Source organism: Hippocampus comes, unplaced genomic scaffold (genome assembly GCF_001891065.2).
Source record: "Hippocampus comes isolate QL1 unplaced genomic scaffold, H_comes_QL1_v1.1 scaffold36, whole genome shotgun sequence".
In the NCBI taxonomy this organism is placed as follows: domain Eukaryota; kingdom Metazoa; phylum Chordata; class Actinopteri; order Syngnathiformes; family Syngnathidae; genus Hippocampus; species Hippocampus comes.
Window position 1 is genome coordinate 3961025 of NW_017805695.1, and position 12218 is coordinate 3973242.

The following is a 12218-nucleotide window of genomic DNA, read 5'->3' on the forward strand; positions in this document are numbered from 1 at the left end:
TCTGGTAGCGAGCGTAGCGAGGCCACTCCCCCGCAAGCGAGCATTTGCTCTGGAGCAAATTTAATCCAGCTGCGTTCACACGTGCACATTTGTTTCGGCGTAGCGTCGCAAACGAGCATTTGCTCTGGAGCAAATTTTTAAACCACCTTCCTGAGGTGGATCAAATTTGGTCCGGTATAAGCTCTTTAGTGGAGCTACGCCGGAGCAAATGTGCACGTGTGAATGCTCGACTGGATTTATTTCGGAGCTGCGTCGGACCAAACGTTGCCGTGTGAACGGGGCTATTGACTCATTAACGTTGAACTCTCTTGACGCTGCTCTATTTCTGTGTTCAGCTGCGAAACCTTACGTTTGAACGCTGCGTTGTAAGCATGTCTCTAGCAACGAGCCATTTTGGGGTTGACATATTATCGTAATGACCATACACAAGGCGCATTGGATTTTAAGGCGCGCTGTGAGCTTTTAAGAAAATGGAAGGCTTTTAGGTACGCCTTTTAGTGCGGAAAATACGGTATTGATTAACACACAGTTGAATTAATTAATTACTCGTAGGCTTGATCAGTTTTTCCCTTTCATCGTATTAAAACATAAGCCATTTTGGGAAATTCTATGTTGGCGTAGGAGTGAATTTTGCAAGAAAGGTCAGCAACATGGGCTGTGTGCAAACTTTTCCAGTGTTCTGGCTCTTCTGCTAAACAAAACAAAGAACTCTGGGATGACAACTAAGACGACACTGTTCTGTACATTGGACCAAGGCTTACATTGCTAGCTAGCATTAGCAGCTACCTGATCGTAACTGCTGATTTAACCACCAGTTTAGTTGCCCTCACAGAATTAATCGGGCAACACACGACAGCTATTTAATTGGAATTAGCAACTTCCTGATATACAGCCAGAAAACTGCTCACCAAAGACCGACAGTAATTCTGGCTACAGCCTACTAAATACTCTTGGCATCAGTACATCATGACCTAGAGAACATCCACATCCAGGCAGGAACTTCATATTAACCCTTTCAGGGACAGCGCTTACTACAGTGGACAGCTTATCATGTTATCAGGTTACAGGTTGTCATTATTGGTGCATGAAAGGGTTAAATGCTTGTTTGGATGAGCTTGGCGTGGTAGAAATTTACTGGCAAATACCTCCCAACTCAGTCCCATCGAACATCTTCGTGCGGCAACAGAGATTGTGAGCCAGGCCTTCTGTTCCAATGGTGATCATTCATGTTCTTCTTCATGAATAGACCAAACATTTTCCCAGAAGAGTAATAGCTGTTTTTGCTGTCGTGTGTCTTATCAATCCATGACGGTGTACCGATACAATTTTCTATATTCAGTATATTGTCAATATATATCTGTATTCATACATTTGAACTCCAATCTGTTGTCATTTTATGGTGAACTCTTTGTTGTAGCATGTTCCAATCAATATTGCTTACATAAATTGAGCACAAAAGAAACCTATGTAGCAGCCATGGCCAAAAACGATGAAATAATAACATAAGCACAGATCAATTGTGCCCGCATAGTTAAAGACATACTCACACACAGATGTAAATATAACAAAGTGTTCTATTTTGACTTGACTTTGTGGTGCATGTTTGTCATATATTTCTCCGTCTGTGTCCAAAACCGTTGTACTGTCAATTCTACAAGATGGTGCATTATGTTCTGAAAGTAATCCTCTGGTATGTGTACTGTGTATTGACTTTGTTTAAAATTGCGACCAGTCACGTATAGGACAAAATCTGTGTCAGTGCATCTTTGACAAATTTACTTTGTTGCTTTGACATGATCATTATTAGAACACGCTATTGTTTATCCCAACTGTGATTTAAGAATAATAGCAGACATAGACACAGTGTTACGATTTTCATCCGTATAATATGACAAGTGAGATTGTACATGTCTGTTATTACCTTCATCTTGATATCGTCATCAATTGCAGATCTATGGTGTACATAAATGAAGAATAGACAATAAATTTGAACATCCTTAAGAGCACAGCTAACCGTGATTGTCAAGTTGCTTTGCAGCAGGATAGAGTGATTGTCTCCACTGATCCGCCCTTTCATTCAATTATCCCGAGCCTGTCTCATGCATGAGTTTACTGTGGGTGTGTCTGTTTATTTTTGTTTTAAATCAATTATTTCTCACTACACTATGCTGTCTGTGGCAAGTGTGATGCAAGTAGAAGAGAAACAAGGTGGATATCGGCATATGGTCTAGTGGCAAGCAAAATGTGTCACATAAGCATTTATTTTAACAGGTAGGTTTTGGAATATCAATCATATTTAAGAAGAATTTTTGAACATGCAATTATCAATTATAGTAAAGCAACACCACAGAAAGAAAGACAATTTAATTTCAGCAGTAGCTCATCTGTGAGGTTTTGACCATTGGAACCAGAAGGTTACTGTGTATATGTTCAGTTATTCCCGTTTTTCACGGCCCTCTGAATAGGGATCGTCAGTCAGCACGGAAGGATTACTCGCTTTGTACTTTTTTGATCATTTATTGAAGTATAGCAGCAGCAGCAGGTAATAACTTAAAATACACATAAATGCAACAAAAATAAATATATCTATCTTCATGCATCACAATGTAAATGTATATAATTGACATTAATTAATGTAATACCTTCATCTTAACAATAATTCTCTCAACCATGATTTTACACTATGTTTTATTATTGTCATCATTATTCATAGTCTAAACGCAAGAAGCCAAACAACAGAAACAAACCAAGTGGAACCGAACAAAGGACTACAAGTCCTAGCGGTCAAACCCGAAAGCGGAGCGCCGGCACGATTAACTCCAGCCGTAACGCAAATTACTCATTTAAACATTCCAGTGCAGCCGGACATACATGACATGGCAACTACTTAAAAAAAAGGAAAAAGTAAAGAGACCACTGTGATTACAATACTTTTGCCCACGTTGTTTAAAATGCCGATCGCGAATGGCAACGAACTGTGATTGCGATGCAGCAAACATAAAGCCCTACGGCCCCAAGACAAAGCAGAAAAACAAAATAAGCGAGCATGATTGAATCTAAAAGATAACTCCACAGATTGGGGCCATGCTGACGACGAAATGAATTATTTTTTTTTTAAAACGAATAACTGCGATGCCGCTTTTTATACGTCGAGTCATCTGTCAGTGGTCGCCCCCCCCCCCCCCCTCCTAAAGCCCCAAGTAAATCCAACACCTCCCACTTAAATTATCGATGTCCCATCCAGGGAGCTTACATCAACACATAATCAAAAGGCAGTTTATACGCATTACAACAAAGTTTATTTGTTTGTTTTTTTCACTTTTCCCTTGGCAAACTCGTGTCAATATGTATACTCAAAAGGGCCCGCCCTTTGTGTGCGCCCTTTGTGTGCGCTCCACAGGTCACTCATCACTTGCTGGCATACTCTAGCTCACACGTGCCAAAGTGAAGGCCCGCGGGCCAGATCTGGCCCACCACATCATTTGATGTGGCCCGTGAAAACAAATCAATCAGGTCAAGTCCAATGATGCTTGCTCAAGTCTAAACCAAAATTTCAAATTGCCATACGTAATCCACAATAACAGTCATTATTCTTAACTTCTGATTTTAAAACTAGTTATCCATCAATTTGTTGTGCGCTGTTTATGGAACATGTGGAGGGGATTAAACATTTCTATGATTTCCCAAAATTCATAACGTCCCTCCAAGGGAAACTGTAACTACAATGTGGCCCGTGACAAAAATGAGTTTGACATCTCTGCTCTCGCTCTTTGCTTTTGGCAGTGTATGCAGTCATTTATTACTCTTCTGACGACTCGGTGGCCCTGTATGATCCAGGCTCTTTTCCGAGTGTCGAGGAGAGTTGCTGCGACCCCCTTGTGGTTCTTCTCATGAGCCTCTTGGGCTAGTAATGTGGCCAGTCTTGTTTGCATAGGGACCAGAGGAATAGCACTTTTGCTTTCATTCCAGGAGTCTGAGTCCGAGTACCCTGACAAACTGTGGGCAAAAACCAAACAAAACAACCCAGCAACTAGTTGTTGCCAGTCTGCTTCTTCATGATGTTGAGGTGTCCTTGAGCAAGGTAAGAGGTCCAGCATAGTTTGTGTGTCCCTGGCACTCTCACACCTCTCCTTTCATGTCTGCATGTGTGGGATCTGCTTCTTTGTGTGGTGTGCATCAAAAAACATTTTGTCAGTTGATCTGCATGCATTAGGTCAAGTGTAAAATGCCTGGATTAAAGTCTATTTTTCGAAAGATGAAATGTAGTATTCTTTTGTTCTGTTGGGAACAGAAGGCAATCCTTTGTAATAGTGCATAACACACTAACATTGTCGTGCATCTAGAGAAGAGATAGGCACCTTAAATGCTCGAGGGGGGCCGCACATTTTCATCAGTGCTCCTGGGAGGCCACATCGGACCACACATTTCCTCATCAGACATACAGTGGTACCGCTACTCTCTCGTCTCTTTATACGAAATTTTCAAGTTACGAAACGCCTCAACAGGAAAATATTGCCTCTTGTTACAAAATGAATTTCAAGATAAGAAAGGTACAAATACAGTCTGGGTTGCTACTCGCAGCGCCGAGGTTCCTAAACGCAACATACTTGTAGTTGCTCTGCCATTGGCGATTATCGAGCATCATCCTGGCATCCCATTGGCTAAGAGGGACTTCACCATATACAGCGTCCTCATCATTCGCCCCCTCAGGCCTTGAGGTGTTCCTATAATTTTATGTAAATGTGAATCACCGAGAAAAATTGTTCACCAGTCAGGTGATCGCTCACGATGCTGATGTCTGCCATGGACATTTTCGAAGGATTGTTAAAAACTGACAAAAGCAAACGTCCTTGGATCAGTTCTTTCCCAAAATGCCAGGCAAAAACCACTTCTGAGAGAGAACATGGGCTAAAGAGGGCAAAAAACGATGAGGACACAGTTAAAAGTTAAATGACCATCATTTTTCTTCTTTACTCTATTCTTTGTGTTTTACATTATGCACAACTCTAATTTATTGTGCAATAATGTAATTGTAGCATGTATTTGCAACATATTTTGATGCATTTTTATGCTTTTGAAAACATTTATGTCTTAATTTGGGGGGCACTTGGAACGGATTAGGACATTTACATGGAAAAGGTGTCTCAACTTACAAGATTTTCTAGTTCAGAAATTTCTTCCAGAACCAATTAATTTCATAAGTAGAGGTACCACTGTATGGTAAAAAAGGCAATTTTAAACATGGACAAAATACAAGCAGATGTGCTCTTCAAATATTTTGTTTTTTCCACAATCCTCACCAAACAACAAATGGTTTGAACCAAACAAAAAATTAACCGCACACTAGATTTTTTTTTCCAATGCAAAGGGGTCACGCATAAAAAAATTGGTACCCATAGATTCGCACGTCTGTGGATTTGTTCTTTTTTTTTCATATTTTGGATTTCAACCCCCACCCCCCGCCTCCCTTCGTCATGGGAAACAAATGATTACATTAGGCCTCTTTGGCTCGTATGATGAGAGGGGTGACTTGAGCTAGGGCCGTATCTTGCTGTGACCTTTCTCTTGCTTTCATTTGGCTTCCCTTGTCTACGACATCCTTGGTACGCGTATTAGTTGATTTCGGTTAAGACTGTCAGGTCACATATTGTGACATGTACTGGGCTGAGTCAACCCCGCCCGGGCCCGCCTTTCCCAATGGGCTTGCCTGGGCTGGAGGCCATGGGCCTACAATAATCAAGGGCCTATTACAAAAAAATTTAACAAAAAAAAAAAAATCTAATTTGTTGATTTTTCTGTCAATCACTTTCCATTCTGAGTTGACCAAACCGGAGCCGATTTCATGCAGCGCCATGTCCGCAATTACAGTGTGCGCCAAAAGAGGGCTAATCAGAAGTCTGAATAGTTTTAGATTATTCTGCCACTTGTTGAACTTCCTCTCAGTCATTTCGCTGCTGCACCAGTTTGCGAAGAAACACACTCAAGGGGCCTAGTTTAATGCCAGAGGGAGGCAATGAATTCCACATTATTTTGCCATTTGTTTATTTATCAGTCATTTATATCATTGCGGGCAAATCACACACCCGTACAATAAACAATGACGATTTTCAGCCAATCCTGATGTAGAGAAAGAGCTCCTGATGTCACATGACTAATCCCCGGATGCATTTGTTTACACAGTCATTCTGGCAGGGTAGTCGCAGTGGCATGGGAAGGATTTACACTGGAGAGCAGTGATCAAATTTGCATTTATCAGTTAACATTCCATCCAAGTGACTTCACATCTCACTTTGATGATAAGGACAGAATGAATAACATGTGCAAGCTGGACAGATTGGATATTATGGTAGGTATGTGACAACCGACACGTTTCCGCCATTTCTGTTGACACCATTTTTGGGTAACTAATAATCACCCAAAAAGGTGTGTGTTTGTGCTACTCTCAGAAAATTGGGCTCTGGTTGGTTAAAAATGTGTTTTGTGCCTCTATTTTTAGACATGATGTAGTGTGGAATCCCCTCTGTCGCCTGGTTCTCAATGTGATGATTTTCATGCAGCATTTCTATGTTTATCGCAGAGGTTATGATTTATTGTTAAATGAAAACATCAATGGCAATGATCAATCAAAACTAAGCTGCGATGCTTTCAAAGTTTCTTCTTCTTCTTAGCTGCTTTTGTAGAGTTGACCGGGGATGGTTAAAACGCACAAAGGAATCCCAGATTTCATTTCCCACTTTATCCCTGTGACCCTGAAAAATAAATATTGTTCAGAAATTGGATGGAGGTGCCTCCTGTTTTTCCAAACAGTTGCTTTCCTTGAAGACGTGTGTATAATGACTTTTTTGATGCTTCAATCTTGTTGTGATCTCGTTACACTCTTGTTATGATCTATTCTGTGACTAAGGTAAGGCCTCAGGTGCCAACACAAGGAAAATAAATCCGCTTGTAACTTGTCTTGTCCTCATTGGTGTTTTCAAGGTCATGCAAAGCTGCCACGTTGGACCGATCAATATTTGCAATTTATCTTATTTTGAAGATGGATGTCGGTCCAGATGTACACTGTAAAGCTATCGTCACACATCACAAACTACATTAACTGACACTGTATCACATAAAGTGAGCGGTGGCGTTAAAGATGCAAAAACATTCTCGTGAAAACTACGTTTTGAACAGATACACAAAGAAGACCTCGGATTGTCTTTAGAATACAAATAGTCTTTGACTTTTACTTTAAAGAAAAACATTTAGGATCTAATAAACATGCACTAAAGGAAATAACCATTGACTCTGATACAATACTGTTGCGTAGTCCACGAAATAAGTCACAACTTTTGCTCCGCAGACCAAGCATATTGCATTAGAAGACAAAAAGTGAGACAGTGGATACCCGATCTTCAAAATCCAATCTTGACCACGAGTAGGGCGAACTTACCCAATGTGGGCGAACTGATGCTCACATGCCATCAGGCTGTGGTTCGTAGTCTTGCCTTATACTTTTTAGGTGCCGAGTCAAATTGCTAATGCATATCGTAAATATTCCACGGCATCAGTCCTTTCTTCACATGATGAAAAAGAACATGAGTGCTTTATATCCCAACATGTTTAATCCCATCATTAATTTAGAGGTTGTCATCATTTCATCAGTCTTTTGGTATGAATATTTTATCCCAGGAAAAAGGAAAAGGCAGAAGATGAAACAGACTTGGGTCAAAAAGCTGCCGTGTTGTTGGTACATTTGGGTAATTCCGTGAACCCTGAATATAACCGCGCATGTCAGTGATGGATTTTGACAAAAATAGGTGATGAATTTGAATGTATTTCTAAATGAGGTTCCAAAATAATTGGTCCTGAAATAAAACACAGTATGAATATTCACTCTTCCTGATGGGAGAAGAGCAAAGGTTTGGCACAGAATAAAAAAGGGCTGACTTCCTTTGTACTTTTCCAGAGACAAATGACAAAATGAATTTTATAATTTGGTTTTTACTGTCAGACTTGCCTTCTGAAACAGTGGTTCCCACCCACTAGCCCAGGGTCCTCTTGATACCGGGGCGAACAGAGACAGACACAACATTTAATGAACTAATTTTGGTTTTTGGGGGAGGGGGGCAGGCATATATTGCTATATATTAGATTTTAATCTATCACCGTTATTTTAGCTTACTTTTTTTACTCCGCGTAACTCCGAAAGTGACGCTTTGAATAATGAAAAAAAAAGATCAGCACAATATTTTTGATTTTGAAAAAAACAAGCTATGTATCAAAAGGGGGCATGCCAAACTCTGGCTTTAGTAACCATGAAAAAAGCCTTTAAATCACGAGATTATTTCAGGGCGGTGAATTTTAGTGCTGACATTGTTATTACATACAGACCCATTAAATACAGTAAGTGCCAATGTTCAGCCCATCCAAGTGTCTCTTCACCTCAACAGAAAAGTGACATGTGAACAGCAAACTCACCTTTTTGTGGTATACATTCCCAATCCAACACACAGGGTCACATACATAGCCCATCTGATCTATGATAACCAATTGCAAGGTCGGTCCAAATTCAGGAACCCAGCAGTTTTCAACGTGTGCAGATTGGATAGGACGGCAAGCTTCTTAATCATCCACCATCTTTGAAAGGTAGGCTTACCGAATATTATATATTTTTTTCCCCAATTCATCCTGTACTCTGGTTTGTTCTTCATTAAAGAGCAACATTGGGTGATTTTCAAATCCTCGCTAGATGCTTTGTATGTTTTTGAAATGTGGGAGGAAACCGGAGTACCCGGAGAAAACCCACACAGGCCCGGGGAGAACATGCAAACTCCACACAGGGAGGTGGAATTGAACCCGGCCGGTACCTCTGCACTGTGAGGTCGACGCGCTAACCACTGGACCACCGGGCCATCCAACATACAATTTCCTCTTCTATATCCTCTTTGAAGTGGTGTGATACATTCGTGTAAAAAAAAACTTCAAGGATTGTGTGCTTGGACGACATTAGCATGAAATCCATAGATGTGTCTCTCTGGCCTTTGAGCAGAAGCAGTGCAGCGAGGGATGCTATAAAGAGAGAATCAAGATCATTTGGCAACCTTCAAAAATCCTACACTACATAATTGATAGTATACATTGTGGCTACCTGAACCCTTGTAAGAATCCAAGTAATAGAAAGCATAAGTGGATACTGTCTTTGTATTACATTTACTACAATTTGCCTGGTGGGAATTGCAATCGCCTTAGAGATGCTATAATAATGTATCAGTATAAAGTATACCTACATACTGTAAACGACAATATTATACCCATGACTATTCAAAACCAATACTGAACATGAATCCACTACATTCTGGGCAACAGAAATGTCCAAAGGAAAACCTAAAAGTCATTTTATGATCGATAATATAAGAGGTCGGTGCTCCGTTCAGCATGCCGTTTACACATTAGCCCTGGTTGAAATACATCCTACACATCATCCTACTAGTATTATATGCATTGGCATCTCAACAATGGAGAGCCCAAGGGTGACACCCTCCGGCCCATAAATATTATAACAAAAATATTTGAAAATACTGTATAGGTATATCTGTTAGTGTTTGGTGACGCGAAAGTGCCAAAGTGTTTGTGTGTGTGTGTGTAAACATGGTGCATGTTATGTCCGTGTTTGGTGACGCGAAAGTGCCAAATGTTTGTGTGTGTGTGTGTGTGTGTGTGTAAACATGGTGCATGTTATGTCTGTTTTATTTTTTCATAAATAGATCTGATCATTGGCATTGCGCTGACATGATCATCGTGTGAATGCAAGACATGCAGCTATATAATTACTTCAATTACATAGACTGACAGCGACTGACTGGTAAACATTGTTTAACACATTCAATTATAAAATCAATAACAAACGCGTGCTCAGAGCAAGCCAGTAACATTGCAGCATCTAATGTGATTATACAATCTAATTAGAATTTAGCACAGGGTAACGTGATTATCAATATGGAAGCCAAATGTGAAGTGGCTAAATGTTGCTTTGCTATAAAACTGAGGTCCATGGTTATTAATACGAAGCCAATTCCAGTGAAGTTGGTAAGTTGCGTTCAACACGATTTGCATATCATGTTCAACCTATATTTATTTGAATACACAAGTGAGCAATTTAACTGGGGAACATGTGTGTGTGTGTGTGTGTGTGTGTGTGTGGCGGCCCGGTGGTCCAGTGGTTAGCGCGTCGACCTCACAGTGCAGAGGTACGGGGTTCAATTCCAGCTCCGGCCTTCCTGTGTGGAGTTTGCATGTTCACCCCAGGCCTGCGTGGGATTTCTCCGGTTTCCTCCCACATTCCAAAAAACACATGCACGGCAGGCTTATTGAAAACTCAAAATTGTCCCTTGGTGTGAGCGCGGATGGTTGTTTGTTTCTGTGTGCCCTACGATTGGCTGGCAACCGGTTCAGGTTGTCCCCCACCTACTGCCCGAAGACAGCTGGGATAGGCTCCAACACGCCTTATGAGGATAAGCGGATCGGAAAATGAATGAATGGGGACTGTTGGAACAGCTGAAGCTGTACATCAAGCAAGAATGGGAAAGAATTCCACCGTGCGAAGCCTCAACAATTCAAGTTCTCAGTTCCGAAATGTTTATTAAATGTTAGAAAAAAAGGTAAACATGACTCGGTCGCAGCTTTTTTGGAATGTGTTGCAACCATAAGTGAATGATTATTTGCTAAAAACAAAAAACGTTTCGCAGTTTGCACATTAAATATCTAGCTAACCCTGAAATATAGATTGAACATGATTTGTCATCTCCCATCAATCATTGTATTCTGTTTTTCTTTGTTTAGCACAATGTCCCAACTTCATTTTAATTGGGTTTGTATAATGCCTGTGGATTCTTGTTCTGTTTAAAGGGGGAGGAAATCCGATTTGCTGCTCTGTTTGACACATCAGGGCAGCCTCAATGTCCACCTTGAGGCATGGCAGACAGGAGCCAGATGCTCCCAGAGGTCAAGGCAAGATCAAGGCTAAACTTGGGAAAATCAAGTCTAATGCAAAATGAGACCTTCTTACCGCCCTTACCACTCCCAAAACAGGGACAGTTACAACCCCCCCCCTCCCAAAAAAAAAAAAAAAAAAAAACTTTTTGGGCATCTCTTACAATGTACATTGACTGGCAGAAAAAGGAGCACCAAGCAAACGAGGCTTCTTGAAAAAGGAATCAAAGGTTTGTGTACTGTATACTGCCAATAGAGCGCTACCATTTGTCTTTCGGAGAAACAGTTTGAAAGCCATTCGGTATAACACTTACACATAAATGAGATGCTTCTTGTTATGCTGATCTGCCATGTCCATGTCGCTACAAGTTAAGTGGCTGTCACCACTATAGTCTTTGTCCCTAGACGCACGCAACCTCTCTAAAATTGGGCAACAATTGGCAAACCATTATCAATACGACAATAGCTGTACTAGGCCTTTGTACAAAGTGTCCTGATTGTGTATTTATATTCGACAATGTGTTGGCTATGTAACAGTATAACGTGTATTACCCTATACATCACATAATGAGATACAGCTAACTGCATTCTCCTGCAGTGCCCCATAAATATAAACCTGTATGCCCATGCTGAAGAGCCTCAGCCAAACCAAACACATAAGCCATTGTAGCTCATGTTATGCAAGTTAGACACATGAACTGTTATATCTTCTCATTTTGTAGATTCAATCACTTCCTTCATCTCCATACATAAAGGGCATAAAAACACCATAAACAAATACAAAACTATGCAGAGAGCTGCCCGTGTGCTTTTCCTCCATAGCACATTGGGCGTCATCTCCTAACCAGCTATTTGGATTTATGTATTTTGTCAAAGGTACTGTACATTTAAGCTGTGCCAAAGTCAGCATGTATATGAGATTCATTCATTTAAAATACAAGGAATAGAGGAGCAAGGGGCTCAAGCCTCCCTTTGATCCGTGCGTGTGCACATGCTTGATTACAGACTATGCAAAAGAACATTTTTGATGTCCATTCAAAATGTAACAATAAACCTACTCATTTCTGACACTCAAAAAGGCCACTTAAGAATCCATTCATTTTGAATAGCACTTGCCTCATGAGGGTCAGAGTTGAGCTGGAGCCTTTCTCAGCAGGACACATGCAGGGTACAACCTGGACTAGCTATTTAATATTACATTTCAACACATTTTCATTTCCTCTCCAGCAAGCCGCCAGCTTAGAAGA